This window comes from Calonectris borealis, unplaced genomic scaffold (genome assembly GCF_964195595.1).
Source record: "Calonectris borealis unplaced genomic scaffold, bCalBor7.hap1.2 HAP1_SCAFFOLD_66, whole genome shotgun sequence".
NCBI lineage: Eukaryota > Metazoa > Chordata > Aves > Procellariiformes > Procellariidae > Calonectris > Calonectris borealis.
The window spans coordinates 327,544-340,630 of record NW_027441471.1 but is presented as its reverse complement, the minus strand read 5'-3'; positions in this window follow the sequence as shown (position 1 = coordinate 340,630).

Below are 13,087 nucleotides of genomic sequence, written 5' to 3'. Positions count from 1 at the left end.
CCATAAGCTGATTCATCGACTGGAGAGCCAAGGAGTGACCAGCAAGACCCGCTCACACTTATAACAGCCCCATATGGCCAGTGCGAAAGTCCAATGGAGAGTGGAGACTACCAGTAGACTCTAGTGGCCTGAACGAAGTCACGCCGCCACTGAGTGCTGCCGTGCTGGACATTCTGGAACTCCAATAGGAACTGGAGTCAAAGGCAGCCAAGTGGTACGCCACAACTGACATTGATAATGTGTTCTTCTCCATCCCTTTGGCAGCAGAGTGCAGGCCACAGTTTGCTTTCACTTGGAGGGGCGTCCAGTACACCTGGAACCGACTGCCCCAGGGGTGGAAACACAGCCCTACCATTTGCCATGCACTGATCCACACCGCACTGGAACAGGCTCCAGGACACCTGCAATACATGGATGACATAATTAAATGGGGCAACACAGCAGAAGAAGTTTTTGAGAAAGGGGAGAAAATAATTCAAATCCTTCTGAAGGCCGGTTTTGCCATAAAACAAAGTAAGGTCAAGAGACCTGCACAGGACATCCAGTTTTTAGGAATAAAATGGCACGATGGACGTCATCAGAGTCCAATGGACATGATTAATAAAATAACAGCCATGTCTCCACCAACTAGCAAAAAGGAAACACAAGCTTTCTTAGGCGTTGTGGACTTTTGGAGAATGCATATTCCAAATTACAGTCAGATCGTAAGCCCTCTCTATCGAGTGACCAGGAAGAAGAACGACTTCAAATGGGGCCCTGAGCAACGACAAGCCTTTGAACAAATTAAATGGGAGATAGTTGATGCAGGAGCCCTTGGGCCAGTCCGGGCAGGACAAGATGTAAAGAATGTGCTCTACACCGCAGCCGGGGAGAATGGCCCTACCTGGAGCCTCTGGCAGAAAGCACCAGGGGAGACTCGAGGTCGACCCTTAGGGTTCTGGAGTCGGGGATACAGAGGATCCGAGGCCCGCTACACTCCAACTGAGAAGGAGATATTGGCAGCATATGAAGGGGTTCGAACTGCTTCGTAAGTGGTTGGTACTGAAGCCCAGCTCCTCCTGGCACCCCGACTGCCGGTGCTGGACTGGATGTTCAAAGGGAGCGTCCCCTCTACACATCATGCAATCGATGCTACGTGGAGTAAGTGGGTCGCACTGATCACACAACGGGCCCGAATAGGAAACCCCAGTCGCCCAGGAATCTTGGAGGTGATCACAAACTGGCCAGAAGGCAAAGATTTTGGAATATCCCCAGAGGAGGAGGTGACGCGTGCTGAAGAAGCCCCACTGTATAACAAACTACCAGAAAACGAGAAGCAATATGCCCTGTTCACTGATGGGTCCTGTTGCCTTGTGGGAAAACATGGGAGGAGGAAAGCTGCTGTATGGACTCCAAATGACAAGTCAAAGAAACTGCTGAAGGAGAAGGTGAGTCAAATCAGTTTGCAGAGGTGAAAGCCATGCAGCTGGCCTTGGACATTGCTGAACGAGAAAAATGGCCAGTACTTTATCTCTATACTGACTCATGGATGGTGGCAAATGCCCTGTGGGGGTGGCTGCAGCAGTGGAAGCAGAACAACTGGCAGCGCAGAGGTAAACCCATCTGGGCTGCCGCGTTGTGCCAAGATATTGCTGCCCGAGTAGAGAACCTGGCTGTAAAAGTACGTCACGTAGATGCTCACGTACCCAAGAGTCGGGCCACTGAGGAACAGCAAAACAACCAGCAGGTGGATCAGGCTGATAAGATGGAATTGTCTGAGGTGGATCTGGACTGGCAACATAAGGGTGAATTACTTATAGCCCCATGGGCCCATGACACTTCGAGCCATCATGGAAGAGAGGTAACATATAGATGGGCTCATGACCGAGGAGTGGACTTGACCATGGACGCTATTGCACAGGTTATCCATGAATGTGAAACGTGCGCTGCAATCAAGCAAGCCAAGCGAGTAAAGCCTCTTTGGTATGGGGGACGATGGTTGAAATACAAATATGGGGAGGCCTGGCAGATTGATTCTATCACACTCCCACAAACCCGCCATGACAAGCGCTATGTGCTCACCATGGTGGAAGCAACCACCGGATGATTAGAAACATACCCTGTGCCCCATGCCACCACCCAGAACACCACCCTGGGCCTTGAAAAACAAGTCCTATGGCGACATGGCACCCCAGAAAGAACTGAGTCAGACCACGGGACTCACTTCCGAAACACCCTCATAGACACCTGGGCCAAAGAGCATGGCATTGAGTGGGTCTATCACATCCCCTACCATGCACCAGCCTCCGGGAAAATCGAACGATACAACGGGCTGCTAAAGACTACGCTGAGAGCAATGGGTGGTGGGACATTCAAGCCCATTTAGCAAAAGCCACCTGGTTAGTCAAGACCAGGGAACCTGTTAATCGAGCTGCCCTGCCCAACCAAAACCCTTACGTACTGTAGATGGAGATAAAGTCCCTGTCGTGCACATAAGAAATATGCTGGGGAAGACAGTCTGGGTTACTCCTGCCTCTGGCAAGGGAAAACCCATCCGTGGGATTGCTTTTGCTCAAGGACCTGGGTGCACTTGGTGGGTACTGCGAAAGGATGGCCAAGTCCAGTGTGGACCTCAAGGGGATTTGATTTTGGGTGAAAATAGCCAAGGAACTGAATTGTATGATACTGTATAATACTGTATGTCATCATTTCCATGGTTGCTATATGTCATATCAATGGTATAGCAGTAAACATCACCCAGATTAATGAAGAATGAACTCTGATGAAACCGAGCAAAGTGCCACCATGACAGGACCGGATGAGCGCAGCGATAATGGAACCAGACCTGGCTTCAGGATGCCCCAGTCCAACACCACACACCATCTCTCCTGCCCTGAAAGACTGTTATGACAGATGGAGCCCAAAGTCATGGATTAAATGGACTGAATGGACATTTTAGGGGGATGGCCCATGGACTAAGGGAATGATATCTGTGTGTATATATCAAAAGGCAGGAAAAGTGGTGATGGTTAATTGGAAAGTGTTGGAAAATGTGAGACCCGAGCATGATGTAGATAGTATAGAATAAGGGGTGGATACTGTCTTGGTTTCAGCTGGGACAGAGTTAACTTTCTTCCCAGTAGCTTGGTGGGGGTGTGCTGTGTTTTGGGTTTGGTATGAGAGGAGTGTTGATGGCCAATTGATGCTTTGGTTGTTGCTGGGTGGTGCGGCACTGTGGACTTTTCAGCCTCCCATGCTCTGCCAAGTGCAGGGGAAGCTGGGGCATGGGGCATAGCCAGGGTGGCTGACCCAGCTGGCCAATGGGGTATTCTATACCATGTGACATCATGGTCAGTATAAAAATTGGGGGGGAAGGGAGTGGCTCGCTACCTGTTTGCGACACGTTGTCAGCGAGTGGTGAGCAGTTGCATTGTGCATCGCCCGCTTTGTATATATTCCATTATTGTTGTTGTTATCGTTGTTATTATTACTGTTCTACTTTGTTTTATTGCCATTATTAAACTGTTTTTATCTCAACCTGTGAGTTTTCCTACTTGTGCCCTCCCGATTCTCTCCCCCATCCAACCAGAGGTGGGGGTTGAGCAAGCGGCTGCATGGTATTTATTTGCTGGCTGGGGTTAAACTACGACACCTGCAATGGCCCAAGGAATTGGGTAAGTCACTCTTGGTGTTCTATTGTCTCACCCTCACCCCCCAGGTCCAGTGGCACAGGAGCTGCCCCAAGCTGGTGAACAGAAAACCTGTTTATCCCCATTCTTGCCTTCTTTCTTGGCGATATGTTAATGTCCTGCACAAAACTTGGTAAAGGGTCTTCTGCTGACTTGGGTGTGGGCAGGCAAACCGTTACAGAGGTTAAGTTCATCATTCTAGCAAATCCTACGATCATTTTTGCTACCATATTGCTGTCCAGGTCCTGGTTGTTTCTGTTGGTCATTGTCACCATTGCCAGTAGGAGCACCAAGGCAGTCCGCTTTTCCATTGTCCTCTAAGAAAACACAGAGCTGGGCCTCGGGCTTGAACGCAGGCTTCAGGGTTAGAAGTCAGGGCTTATCCACTGAGCATTAATACGGTGGGTTTTCCCGTTCCCGTCCAGAGCGTCCCAGGCATATAAGGCTTTGGGCTTTGCCAGGGTCATGGGTACAATGCGAAGGAGGGTAGCTTCACCATTACAGGTTGACCCATGTACGCCTGTAGTGGGAACTGGTCCCTTTTTTGCCCAGTATAGGGTCGTCTCCCATTAATGGTCCCGTAGAATTTTTGGGGTTTCCATAATTTCCCCAGCAGTTGTTAAAAATAAAGACTGCCTGTGGTAATCGGATGTCCCAGTTGTGGCGTGAGACATCGGCATGTCTTTTAATCAAAGCATTGGTTCGTTCAACTATACCGTTAGCCTGAGGATAATATGGTGTATGGAACACCTATTTGATGCCCTCCCCTCGAGCCCAGTCTTGCACCACTGTGGCTGTAAAATGTGACCCATTATCACTTTGAATGCACTCGGGAGTGGGTAAAATACTAAACCACTTTCTTAAAGCTTGGACCGTCTGATCTCCGGTGGCGGTGCTAACAGCTGTAGCCATAGTCAGTCCTGACACCACCTCTACTCTGACCAAGATCTATTTCTTCCCATGGGATGGCTGCAAAGGACTATACTCTTTCCCAACCAAAAGCAGCACAGTCCCTTTGTGCACCTTGAAATTGAAAGGGACCAGTTGTATCAGCTGCATGTTCACAAGGCCATGGGGCCTTTTGGGATTCATCCCAGAGTACTGGAGGAGCTAGGGGATGTCACGGCAGGACCCCTCTCGATCACCTACCAAAGGTCTGGGGAGCCTGGGGAGGTCCCCACTGACTGGCAGCTAGCCAACGTAATTCCAACGTACGCAAGAAGGGCGAGAGGGAAGACCCAGGAAACGACAGACCTGTTGGTCTGACCTCAGTACCTGGAAAAACCATGGAGAAGATCATAATATAAATTGCTGTGCTGGTTTTGGCTGGGATAGAGTTAATTTTCTTCAGAGTAGCTGGTGTGGGGCTGTGTTTTGGATTGGTGCTGGAAACAGTGTGGATAACACAGGGCTGTTTTCTGCTTCTCACCCCACCTCACCAGGGAGTGGGCTGGGGGTGCACAAGAAGGTGGGAAGGGACATAGCCAGGACAGATGATCCCAACTGACCAAAGGGATATTCCGTACCATATGATGTCATGCTCAGCAATAAAACTACAGGGGAGGTTGGCAGGAGGGCCAATGCGATTGGTGTTGAGTAATTGTTTTCATTTGCATAATTTGTCCTTCTTAGGTTTTATTTTTTGCTCTCTTTGTATTATTTTCTTTTCCTTACAATTGTCTTTTATTGTTATTTTTGTTGTTATTATATTGTTATTATGTCTTTTTAAAAATTATTAAACAGTTTTTATCTCAACCCACAAGTTTTCTCACTTTTACACTTCCGATTCTCTCCCCCATCCCACTACGGGGACTTAGTGTGTGGCTATGTGGGGCTCAGTTGCCGGCTGGGGTTAAACCATGACAACTGATTATTTTAAAAATTGTGGGAAGGAAATAAATGCCCTCAAGACTTCTCTGCTACTGTACGTAGAAAGGGAGAGTCCCAAGGCAAGAACCAGCTGTTCTGCAGGAATTTTAGTAGCTTCATGAAATCACTGGCTTTTAAAAATAAGCACAAGCCTGTACAGAAAAATGGTTCAATGACATGAAAGGAGTATGGAATGGTTTAGTTTATTGTGTATTAGCACTGAGTATGACCAGTGGCTCAGCAAGAGCTCTGCACTGTTGAGAGAGAGGGCAGTTCTTGAAGTGCTGATCTCTTCTGATGCACAACATGCCAGTTGCAAGGTTGTACGTTAGGTACAAAGAGAGGAAACCTGCTCCGAAGGAGATGACGTAACTTACTGAAGGAGGAGAGGTGTTTATTCCAGATAAAGCAATACAGAGTTCTAGATATGGCTGTTACAAAATTTTCCATAAGCAACATCCGATTCTGACCTGCCTTGCAGCAAGATTTTAGACGTTGTTTCTGTTTTCTTAGTGCCACTAGAAAAGAGTGACAGATATAGTTCAGTGCCATGAAGGGAATCTTCATAGCACTGGGGGTGTTTTTGTATAAAAATTGATATTTGCCAATTTGTTTAGATTTCTGAAAGTCATATGGTTTAGTTTTCGGTAGTGCTGTGAGGAGCAGGGAGTTGGACTCCATGATCCTTATGGGTGCCTTCCAACTTGAGACATTCTAGGATTCTAGGACTGTGGGTGCCATGGAAAGGCATTTAAAGGACAATGCAATCATCAGGCACAGTCAGCATGGGTTCACAAAGGGAAGGTCCTGTTTAACCAATCCGATACCCTTCTATGATAAGGTCACCTGCCTCGTGGATGAAGGGAAGGCGATGGATGCAGTTTTTCTGGATGTCAGAGAGGCTTTTGATACCGTCCCTCACAGCATCCTTCTGGGCAAGTTGTCCAGCTGTGAGATGAGGGGATTCCCAGAGCACTCACGGGTGAAGAACTGGCTGGACGGCAGGGCTCAAAGTGTCGAGGTGAACGGGGCTGCTGCATCTGGCTGGCAGCTGGTCACCAGTGGTGTTCCTCCGGGCTCCATCCTGGGGCCAGATCTATATATTTATCAATGTTCAATGTATTTCTCAATGATCTGGAGGCAGGAGTGGAATCCGTTGTTAGCAAGTTTGCCGATGATCCCAAACTGGGAGGTGCTGTTGACTCTCTCGAGGGACGAGAGGCCTGGCCGAGGGATCTGGCTCGGTTGGAGCATTGAGCAGTCATCCTGAAGGGCATGACATTCAACGAGTCCAAATGCCGGGATCTGCACCCGGGACAGAGTAGCGCTCCGGACACAAGTACAGAGACTGCGAGGGGAGTGGCTGGAGAGCAGCTCTGCAGAAAGGGGTCTGGGGGTGCTGGTTGGCAGCAGGCTCCATGTGAGTCTCAGCCTGGGCTTGCCCCACAGCAGTGCCTGCTGCAGGGTGCTGCAGAGCTCTGGGCACTCCCACCACAGCCCCAGCCTCTCGGAAGGACCCAGAAGCTCCTGGGGGTGGGGAGGGGCTCTCATCCTCCCCATCACTCCCAGGGCTCCAGGCCAGCAATGGCCCAAGGAATTGGTTCCGTCACTCTTGGGGTGCTGTTGTGTCCTTTCCAGAAGAGCCCCCAGACAGCCGGTGCCACCCCCAGCCCCAGGTCCAGTGGCACAGGAGCTGCCCCAAGCTGCTGAACAGAAAAACCTCTTTCTCCTGCTTCTGGCCTTCTTTCTGACCCACGCGTGGTGCTCCACTCTTCTCCAGGGAAACCCCTGCTCCACAGAGAGCCTTTCCCCAGGGGAGTGTGTCTGTGCTGGCCTGGCCAGTTGTTGCTGGCTCCCTCCCCTGAGGTGCCCACAGGGCCCGGAGCTGGTGCTGCTGCTCTGCAGAGCTGCCCTGGCACCATGGGCTGACTCCATCCTGGCCATGCTGGTGCGGGAGTGAAGCAGATCTGGCCAGACTGGCATCACTGCCCTGACAGGTTTCTCCCATGGCTCTGGGCTGTGATACTCCGAGAAATCACAGGGCCTTTCAGCTCTTTCAGGATGTGTTCAGGTGTGTCACTGGACCCAGCCCATGGCTCCTCACTGAAGATGATGTGAATCACTCTTCAGGCTGCCTTCCTCGTGCCTGCTGTGTCTCCGCTGCCTCTCTGGCATTGCAGAGCCCCATTGGGCTGTGCATCCTTCAGGTTAGCCCTTTTCCTTTGGGTGACTCCACTTTTGGGGAAGTTCTGGAAACCTCCATTCCACCCCGAGGCACCCAGTGACCCAGAGATGCCCTGTGCTCTCCTGGTGGGTTCAGATCCCCTGTCAGAAGGTCGGGCATCTTTGACCAGCCCTGCCATATGTGAGAGAGCCTCAGGCAGAAGCCTTTTGACCGTCCAGGATCTCCATGGCATTGGGCACCAGTAAAGTGAAGGCTCACTCCAGCCCTCATTCCCTCACACATCAGGCCATGCCCTTGTCCCCCTAAGCCAAGGCAGCACCCAAGCCCAACAGCAGGGCCTTTTAGCCTGCAATTCCCTGAGCGTATTCTGCACTCCACTGTGGAAAGAAGAGCCCAAGCTGCACATGCTGTACGCAGGCAATCCCCTTTATTTACAGATATGCCACAAAGGAGGCCAGCAGTAGCGCAGTGATAGATTAATGGAGAGAAGGCCTTTGGGCCAGACAGACTGGCTTCAGCCTCTTGAGAAGGAGGATGAAAGCAAACATTTCTGAGCAAACACGATTATAACCAGTACAATGCCCAAAGGACACAAGTTGCCTGAGATCACTTGGAGAGTATTTATGAAAAGTGATAAGCGGTTTATTGCTGCTGAAATACTACTACTAGAAACAAGTTCTTCAGGGCATTCTTGAGTTCCTTGTTCCTCATGCTGTAGATGAGGGGGTTGACTGCTGGAGGAACCAACGCGTACAGAACTGTCACCACCAAATCCACGGATGGGGATGAGATGGAGGGGGGCTTCATGTTGGCAAATATCCCAGTGCCGACAAACAGGGAGACCACGGCCAGGTGAGGGGTGCACGTGGAAAAGGCTTTGTGCCACCCCTGCTCAGAGGGGATCCTCAGCACAGCCCTGAAGATCTCCACATAGGACACCACTATGAACACAAAACACACAAAAGCTAAAGAAAGACTAACCACAAGAAGCCCAACTTCCCTGAGGTAGGTGTATGAGCAGGAGAGCTTGAGGATCTGGGGGATTTCACAGAAGAACTGGTCCACAGCATTGCCCTTGCAGAGGGGCAGTGAAAATATATTGGCAGTGTGAAGGATAGAATTGAGAAACCCACTGGCCCAGGCAGCTGCTGCCATGAGGACACAAGCTCTGCTGCCCAGGAGGGTCCCATAGTGCAGGGGTTGGCAGATGGCAACATAGCGGTCATAGGCCATGATGGTGAGAAGATACAATTCTGCTGACATCAAAAAGACAAACAGAAAGAGCTGGGCAGCACATCCTGCGTAGGAGATGGCCCTGGTGTCCCAGAGGGAATTGGCCATGGATTTGGGGACAGTGGTGGAGATGCAGCCCAGGTCAAGGACAGAGAGGTTGAGGAGGAAGAAGTACATGGGGGTGTGGAGGCGGTGGTCGCAGGCTATGGTGGTGATGATGAGGCCGTTGCCCAGCAGGGCAGCCAGGTAGATGCCCAGGAAGAGCCAGAAGTGCAAGAGCTGCAGCTCCCGCGTGTCTGCGAAGGCCAGGAGGAGGAAGTGGGTGATGGAGCTGGTGTTGGACGGTTGCTGCCTCTGGGCATCGGGTCCTATTTTTAAAGGAAGAGTCGATGAAGAGTTAGGGGAGATTTCTCTGAGCAAAATCAAAGCCTTTCCCCTAGAATTTCACCCTGCTACACTCCCCTCAACCCCCATTCATTTCCAGGAGACCTTCCTTCAGCTCCATGGCTGCAGCTCTGTGCTGGCCGAGCGTGCCGTGAGGAGCAGGGCCTCTGCCCGCTGGCTGCTGAGGAGTCAGCCCTGCTCTGCAGCAGTGGGTTCATGGGAACGGTGGGGGCAGGGTCAGTCCTGGTGTTCGACTTTGTCAGATGAAACCGCTCCTAACGCAGAAGGGCTTCTCAGCCTCTGCACTCCCAGTGCTGAGGAACGGGGACAGCAGAAGGCAGTTTGAGAGGTGTGGGGTTTTTAAAGCTCCCCCATCTCACCTGGGGAGTTTTCTTGGATGTCAGAAACCCTTAGCATTTCTGCTGCCCTCATGGAGAACGAGTCCTGCCAGGCAAGAGGATTGCCTGTGGCTTAGTGCAGAGGGAGGGCAGCTGGTCTGTCCCTCCGACTTGTTCCGGGCTGCCGTGGGCTTGTTCTTCATGAGATGGAGGGTGATCACCCTCTTGTGTTACCCTGAAAAACAAGCAGGCACTACTGAGCCCAGAGGGATCCAGTGCAGACCGCTAAACGTCTCACCCTTTCTCAAGGTCTCAGCACCCCACCCCTAGCCCAGGACACTCACGCCTCATTGCACCAACCCAACAGCATTTCCTCCATTGTAGCACCTCTGCGCTTCTCCATGGGGCTTTCAGATAACAAAAGGGTGCTAGGGGACAGGCTCGCATTCTGGAGGGCAACTCACAGCTGGGAAGGAAACCTCAAGGAGGCAGCCAAGTGTCCTGATGAGAGCATCTGATTAAGGGAAACCCAGCTTATTCTCCAGCCCCACAGACTGCATTGCCCACAGCCCCACAGGTGAGAGGAAAGCTGGGACCCTTGTTCCCATGGGCACACCTGCATGAAAGGACCCCCAAGATCAGCCTGTGACTCTGCAGCTGAAACTCCACTTCCCCAGAGAGCCTGGCAGCCAGAAGGAAACAACAAGAACAGGAACAGAGACAAGTGGAGAAAGAAGCAAATGCCCAGTGAGGGTCTGGCTGAGAGGGGACAGGGCAGAGGCAGCCGGGCGCTCAGGACAGCGTTCCCCTGAGCCAGCTCTGCAGCCACCTCCCAGGCACCACCATTGCCGGGCAGCTGCTCTCAGCCCCTGTGCTCTGCAGAGGAAAATGGACACGTGGCTGGAGACCTGCCCCTCGGCTCTGCTGGAGCTCTGCCTGCAGAGGAAGTGGTTCACGCCTTGGAGCCCACAGCCCTGAGGGCAGAGGCTTGGCTGGGTGGGAGAGGAGGCACGGGGGCTTGCTCAGAGGAAGGGGTCTGGTTGGAGGGGTGAGACAGGGTTTTCTGAATTCTCCCTCCCACCACATTTCTGGTTTTCGTTTCCTCTCATTCCCTGATCATCTCCTTGCTGCCTGGAGATTTTCCTCCTGGTGGCTCTTTCCCTGTGCCAGGTCTTTCCCTGTCAGCGCTCACAGAGCCCATCCCAACCTCTGTGCACTCACCTTAGCCCTACAGAAACCTGCCTGTTTGCAGGGCACTGGCTGGGCGCATGTTCCTGTTCGCAGGCAGAAAAAAGGACAGGTCAGACTAAGCCTGATGGGTCCAGCAGAGGTAATGCTGGTGCTGTGCGTAGGCAGAGGAGAGGCTGAAAACACGTTAGGAGGCTCCTGGAAGACCTACTGATCACTCACAGTTACCGTTCAGGAGTGTCAGTGACTTGTCAAAATTAAGAACTCCTTTATCATTCATCCCCTCCCATCCCCCAAGAGTAGGAAACTGAAAAGACAGACTCAGGGAAGTTCCTTATCTTTAGAGTAATCCTTGTGTTGACCTTCTCCTTGAAAGCTCCTCTTGGAAATATTCTGGGAGTGAGCTGAAGCTCTGAGCAGCCCTGACCCACACAGCACCCTCTCAAGAGCAGAAGGACCCTGCCTCGCTCTCTCTGCCTCGCTCCCTCCCCTCGGTGCCTGCAGGCAGTGCCCTCAGCCCTGCTGCGCTTTGCAGAGGAGCTGCTCCTGGGCAGAGCTGTCTCTCTGCAGCACTGCCCACTTGCCAGGAGCTCCCTCCTTCCAGGAGCCCAGCCCAGCTCAGCAGCAGAGGACCAGCCCAAGGCAGCACTTGCTCTGCCCCTCGCGGCTCCCTCGAGGGGTCCCTGGGGCTCCAGGGGAACCTGCTGGGAAACAGCCTGAAGTCATCCCTGATCTTCCCTCCCTCAGCTGCGCAGAGACACTTCTTTCCACCAAGGTCATTTCCCTTCCCAGAGTCACATGTAGGTCCTCTAATCACTTCTCCTTGTCTCAGCATTAGAGAGGACACCCAGACAGTGACAGGGAGGCATTTCCTTTACCCCTGCTGAGGGAATGATCCAGCAGAGTCAATCGAGGCATCTCATCCTGGGTGTGCAGTCCCGGGGCTGGAAGGGGTCTCAGCTCACTCCCCTGCAGACCACAAAGCCACAGGAGGTGGGGTTCCTCTTGCCTCAGTTCAGGTGGGCACAGAATGGGCACCTGCATGGGAGCTCCTTCTCTCAGCTGCCATGGCAATCATGGGGGTGGCTACCAGGAGGGAGCTGCTCAGCCACCAACACCTGGCGACCTTTGGGGTTCAGGAGGGGGTCCAAGCTATGTGAGGGGACTGCAAGCTCTAAGGGAGCAGTTCCTAGAGACAGGGCAGCATCTGGGGGCATCTTCTTGGAGCCTGATGGGAAGTTAAATTGGCCAGGTGGAATGACGGCAGATGCCCATATGTAGGACAACTGAACCTGTAGCTATTCCCCACGTACGGGGCAGCCTATAGAGGTATTCAGCTGGCCAAATGGAGTCATGCAGCACAGGGAGAGCTCTCTTTCTCTTCACCATCAACTGTATTTCCTACACGTCCTGCGAGTATAATGGCAGTTTTCTCGACTGCATCCCTTGCGCTCCAATTGTCTAAGCTACTTCAGGGCAGCTGAATCTTCATTTAATATCCACGTACAGGCCTGCAGTGCTACGTGAGATGCCAGGGCTCTGCAGCTGACGTGGACAGCACAGGCCCTACACAGGACCCCTGTCCCCATTCAAACCAGCTGTGTGACAGGCATCACGCACGGCATCTCAGACAGGTTCGGTGCCGTTGGGCCAATGACTGAACCGCACCACTGTGCTGACCTAAGGCTGTGCCCTTCTCTTTCCAGTAGATGCAGGGCAGCGCATGAATACGAAGCGCATCACACCAGGGTCTCCACTCATGGGCATTCCCTCTCAAACTCTGCTGGTTCTTCTCTCCCCCATCGTTTAACCACCCCTCGATGTCACAGTCACGGGTCAGGCCAATGATTTTCACTGTGCCAGTACCACAGGATGTCCACTCCCAAGGACACTCTCAATATCACCTCTTCCTTCCTGAGATCCGCTTCACCTCCACCGCAGGCGCTCAGGGCTGCAGAGACACCACAGAGAGCAAAGCCCTCTCCTGCTTGGACTGCACAGCCCAGCTCTGTTTCTCTCTGGCCTTGGGGACAGCAGGGTTTGTCTTCCTTGTGGGCACCTCATCCCTTCTTCACATTGCCACCTGCCATCCACTGCAGCATGGCTGTGCTCTGAGGCAAAGCCTTTGCACACACAGGGTCTTGGGTGCTTGGTAGCAGGTTTTCCTGTTGCAAGTCTGCTCTCAACCCCAATGTTAGTGGTTAATGAGGACGCATAAATCT